This window comes from Zalophus californianus, chromosome 3 (assembly GCF_009762305.2).
Source record: "Zalophus californianus isolate mZalCal1 chromosome 3, mZalCal1.pri.v2, whole genome shotgun sequence".
NCBI lineage: Eukaryota > Metazoa > Chordata > Mammalia > Carnivora > Otariidae > Zalophus > Zalophus californianus.
This window is the reverse complement of record NC_045597.1, coordinates 78250001-78255419: the sequence shown is the minus strand read 5'-3', so window position 1 is coordinate 78255419 and position 5419 is coordinate 78250001. Positions and strand designations below refer to the sequence as shown.

Genomic DNA, 5419 nt, shown 5'->3' with positions numbered 1-5419 from the left:
AATGTCTCTGTGCAAGCTTTGATGATGAGCAGGAGATAGCTGCTCTCCAGTGGAGCCCGCGAGTGCCATGTGCATTTATGAGACGGTTACCTTGGCTACACTACTTCTCCAAATGAGAAATGCTCTCTGCCTGCAGAAGTCAGTTGCAACCATTTGCATAGTCGTGTTCATGGGCATAGAGCCACTTCAGCCCCTGGGTCTGTCCATACACTGATGTGGAACAGCAGAAAGTCTCAGCTCTATACTCTGCTGCCTTCTCCATGTGAAAACCTGAATTTTGGTCTATTTGTTTGCAGTCTCCTGGCTCTCTGCCCTTTCCCCTGTGCTTTGGCCAGCTAGAATTGACCTCTGGGGAGCGTGGACCCCCCGACTTTTGCTCTGATCACCAACACTTGGCCTCAGAGAATTTTATGCTGCTTTATGTGACCCTGTCTGCTCCCATCACTGAATTTTTGGAATTATGTCAATGTTAATTTCTTAAGCCATGATTTACTTTTTCTTTGGCATTGGGGTAACCATTTTACTCTGTTGATAACACATAGCACTGCGCAGGGACCACAAGCCCATCTCCTCTGCATTCTCCAAGAATCGCTGCCATGAATAATGTTCCTGTCAGCATGGATGCAAACATGCTCATGGCAGGTGGGTCTCCTGGAGCATCACTTGACTTGTCTTCACAACACGCAGTGTCTCCCACACCATGACAACCCCTGGCCCTGTGCACATGTGTTCTACCAGACCGGCAGAGAACGGATGGTCCTTCAGGTCAATGTAGTGTTCTTTGAGAAAGTCTTCAGAAGTCTGCATGAATTTCAAACCAACATGGTGGGATCCCTTCTGCTGAAAATGCTTGATGATCTTTCCCATGAGGCCCCACCGGGCTTCATCAGGTTTGATGGGGATGATGATGCCCTCCGCACTAGCCATGGTCTGCTCCAGCTGTGGTGGTTCCAACTCCAGGTGCCCCGCCCCCAGCAGAAACGTGCTTGGGCCCCGCAAGGTTTCCAAGCGCCTGCCAGCTAGCATCACTTGTCATCTCTGCTCACGGCTCCGAAAGGACAAGCTGTGACATTGCCACCAATAGGGGGACGTTGTATAGTTAATATATGTTTGTCCTATCGTTTCTGCCAAGAAAATAAGCATGAGCAATCAGTGATATGGTTGTAAGCCAATCTTAGGATTTCTGTAAGAGCTGTTTCCCAGCCCCACTTAAAAAGTGTTTTCTAATAACCAAGTATGTTTTTCTATATTTCTAATGATTATCTGATAGCTGTCAACAATGTCAGAGCAACATTCTTATTCTCAGGGACCATTTTTTGATTGTTGTGTACAATCGTACAGTATGTACGGTTTTGATCATAGGAGGTAGGTAGGAGGTAATGGAATGATAAAGGGGGAAAGTGTTGGGTTAACTTTCATGCTTATTAGGACAAAGACCATCATTATTGTCATCATCACCACCATCATCATCATCTTTAATAACTTACATTGATCATCTCTCTATTATAGAAATTTGGCCCAATCTAAGATGAAATAAATGATTTTGAATGCCACTGTTGCCAAAAAGTTTACAATAAACAAAACTCCCAAGTCCACCCTGGTTCATTTTAAATTTTCAAGCCACCCGAACATTACCACCAGTTTCATTTTCATTTTGGATAATGAATGCTAAACCAAAAACAAAATTGTTGTATTTTTTATTGTCAATGTTTTACATGTTGGCTTTATGTCAGACCTGTGGTATCTTCTTCCCTGATGTCTGCCTCATAGTGCATCAGGATCTGTTTACAGTCCGTGGGGTTATTATTGGCAGGGTACTGGGGTCCCTGCTTCATTAGGCTTATACTCCCTTTGGACAGCTTTTTCTGCTGAAAACTTGACCCTGACATCACCTTTCCCAGAGGTGTAGCTGCTGATGCTACCTGCATTTGTGGAGCTATGTGAATGCGAGGACAGTAGTTCAGGTCTAGCCCAGGGGGTAAAAGACAAAATGCTTGTCCATCAGCATGGCACCAACCATTTGATAGAAATGCAGGTCAAAGTGCTGGGGCAAGTTTCTGGAGGCCCTTAATGCAGACTTGGACTTCCCAGAGGAGCAGCTCTGTGGGAAGGGGGCCTGGGAAACCCTCTGGTCACGGCTTGGTGGCTGTTTACTAATCGGTATGGAAGGGTGTCGGTACTCCAGCATGAGTACCAGTACTCCTGGTACAGCCTTCCTACCGCCTCCTGGCTGCATGGATCGGCCTGGATCAAGCCCATTGCAATCACGGCTTTGTTTCTGGCATCAATACAGGCAAGGACATTTTTCATGCCTAAGTATGCTAAATGCTAAACACCACTGCAGGGAGGTATGTTAAGCCAATTCTGATTCCGGGATTAGTTTTTAGGTTTCCTCCCAAATGACATAGACTGATATGGCTGTTATTTTTCTGAGCTCTGTCCAGGCTCAAGTGGGAGGGATGGACAACCAAAGAAAACATTAAAATCTTTGACCTGCCATTCAATGTTGGTGTCACTGATATGATATTGATTCTGGGTTAACAAAAAAAAATCCATTTCCTTCTACTTCTTTCAAGTCTCAGTTATCTCATTATTGAAATGAAGTCATGGTGGATCTTACCAGAATGTTTTTGGGTGAACTGCAAACTTCTTTTGCCAAAATGGCTCTTTCATTTTGAAGGACACTTACTGAAAATGGAGGCAATTCTTCTGAGGGGGTCCTATGTATGACTCAGTACTTAGACCCGGGACTGGCCTGGTCGTAGGATCACGCATCCTTCCCAGAGTCGGGCCACCAGTGTAGCCCGAGCGTGGGGTGAGGACAGCCCTGCTGGTTTTGCTAACTTTCTCTCATCAGCTTTGTTTCGGTTACAAGCTGAGCGGGGCTCTCCCACAGCAGCAGCTGAGACTTTCTGGCCTGCCGTCTGTCTCCTGGCTGCTTGGCTTGGAAAGTGGCCACTGTCGTTTCTTCATTTACTGACAACACCGGCCCTAAGCTTGTGCAGCAGGACAGGGGAAGGAGATCCCCAAGCGTAGCCAGAGAGGGCATTCAGCATAGCACCCAAATCTGACCTCTGAGGCAAGAGAGGAAACATTTGAATTTGATGTGAGACGTGTTTAGAGAATAAATATGCTTTTTGTTTCCTAACACAGATTTTTACTAGTGTTGCTTAATAGTGTCATCTTAAATGTCCCATGTTGCAGAACTGTCAAGTATATCAAAACTAGAGAGAATAGACTAATATTCTCAGCTCCTGCTGTCAGTGAACTAGGGGCCAGTCTTGTTTTGCATATTCTTCAACCAAGACAAATACTCAAAACACTGATATTTTCAAAAGAGCTGATTCTATTTACTGATGATTTGGTGGAGTGAATCTATCACAATGAGAATACAGAAAGGTGTCTCTGCCTTTGAGTGAGGCTGTCACACGTGAGGGATGCAGAGAACATGTGTATCAGAGGGCCACAGAAAGAACGAATTATGGCTAAGTCAAGATTTTAATTATCATATGACAAGGACTTCCAAACAATGTCATTGTGTTGAGTAAGAACTTGAGGGAAAAATGAGATGGAAGAACACAGCTGACTCTGGAAAAATAAAATGCTATCCAAATTAAAAAAGAAAGAGAGAGAGGGAGAGAGAGAGAGAAAACATACACAATAGTACAAATGAAAAGAGGATGGACTTACAAAGGCATCCATAGCCCCAGACGCATGGACGTGTTGGAGTGTAATTCCTAACAGCCAACTAGAAGACAGCAGGTAAAGATAAATTCTCTGGGAACAATGAATTTAAGTCCCACGGGCTAAATCTGTAAACATTGAATGTTTTTGTCTCCTGGAGGCTGGCCGTAACCATAAACTCCAAGGATAAATGTTTCCCTAAGCCTATTGGTCTCTTTTCTATGTAACATCGCATTGGGTATTCGGTTTGAATATTCTATTTCTGATTTTGTTGTTGCGGGGTTGTTTTTCAATTTAGTTTGCGTGATGTTGATATTTCCAGAAAAAATTACTTTGTTAACGTAAAGTATGTTGCATTCTCATGGGCACTTTTTCTCTATCTTCAGGATATGTCTTGTTTTCCCCATGACAGCATATCCATAATTAAGGGAACGCTAAAGTCTCACTAATAATGCTTTTATTCATTCAATAAATAGTCACTTCATGTCTTACACTTCATGTAAGATGCTGGTGGAGGCAGAGAGGTTTATAAGCCTCTTTGTCATCTGAGGGGGGTGCAGGCAGCTCTGGGGCAGGGGTCTGCAGGTCAAGGCACGTGGGATCAACAAGCCCTCCCAATGGCGTTGGTGCTCAGAGAAAGGAAAGGCTCCCTTGGCTGTAGTCGGCAGTGTTCAGGGTTCCGAAGACACATACACTGAGCATCTGGCAGAGATGCAGTGGACGGTAGGAATCCACCTTTGCAGGAGCACTACTGAATCCAAATTCCAGCTCTGTGCTTATTGGTCATGTAGACCTTGGACACATTATCTTCTCTTTGCTTTACTTTCCTTGTCTAGGATGCTCACAGTCATGCTTACCTCTGACGGTGCTTGTGAGTGAAAGCCTGATGAGGCCTGATTAAGTGGTCACCAGTGTCATTGCTCTGTTGTGGCACAGTGGGACAAGTAGGCTTGCGGCCAGGGGGAGAACAAGCCAGGAGACGCCCAGAGTCTCAGTAGGGGTAGAGGAGGCAAGCTACCAGGGAGCAGGGAGGTCAGGAGTGCTGCTCTCGGGGCGATGGCCAAGCTACGTCCTGAAGAGCGTGGGAAACATGATCCAGACAAAAGGAGGACGCTGAGCCTTGCAACCAATGAAAATGGATTGGCTCACAGAGTGGAGCACAGGGTCCTGAAGCACTAAAGGAGGCAGGCAGGGAGCAGTGCTGTCCTGAGGGGACCTGGCATTTCCCCTTCAGAGAACGAAGAAACCTTGGCTGGCTGCACTTGAATCCCGGACTTGTAGACCTTGCAAGTCATCTGTTCTTTCTCTCACAGATGGAAAAGGTTGGAGAGGTGGAGTGCCAAACCAAGGCCACACAGCTGGTTAGGAGAGAGGCCAGCAATTGAACCTCGTTTTCTGCCTTCTAACTTCCACCTTCTTCCTTAGACCATGGCTTTGTTTAGGTAATGAAATAATGTGGACCTACGAAGCACCTACCCCCCTGCAACGTAGCTAGCTGTTCCCTTTTGGACAAAGAAGGAAAGAATCCAGGCTGAGGGAGAAATTCTTCAGCGCTGTCATTGCACATAGTGACTAAGGCTGTTACTTTATATCCAACCTTCTTGTAAGGTCAGGGAATGACAACACATTATTCATTCTTTGATGTTTGCTAAGCAAATATAAAGTTTGTATCTTGGCGGGCACCCAGTTTTCAGTTTGAGAACTTTCCAGTTGCAGTTTTTGGAGTTGTGGATGA

General features: G+C 45.3%; 1 pseudogene; it reads right to left on the bottom strand.

Moving 5' to 3' along the window:
• Nucleotides 1-489: 489 nt before the first annotated feature.
• On the bottom strand, nt 490-945 carry LOC113920418 (annotated as a pseudogene).
• Nucleotides 946-5419: the final 4474 nt, after the last annotated feature.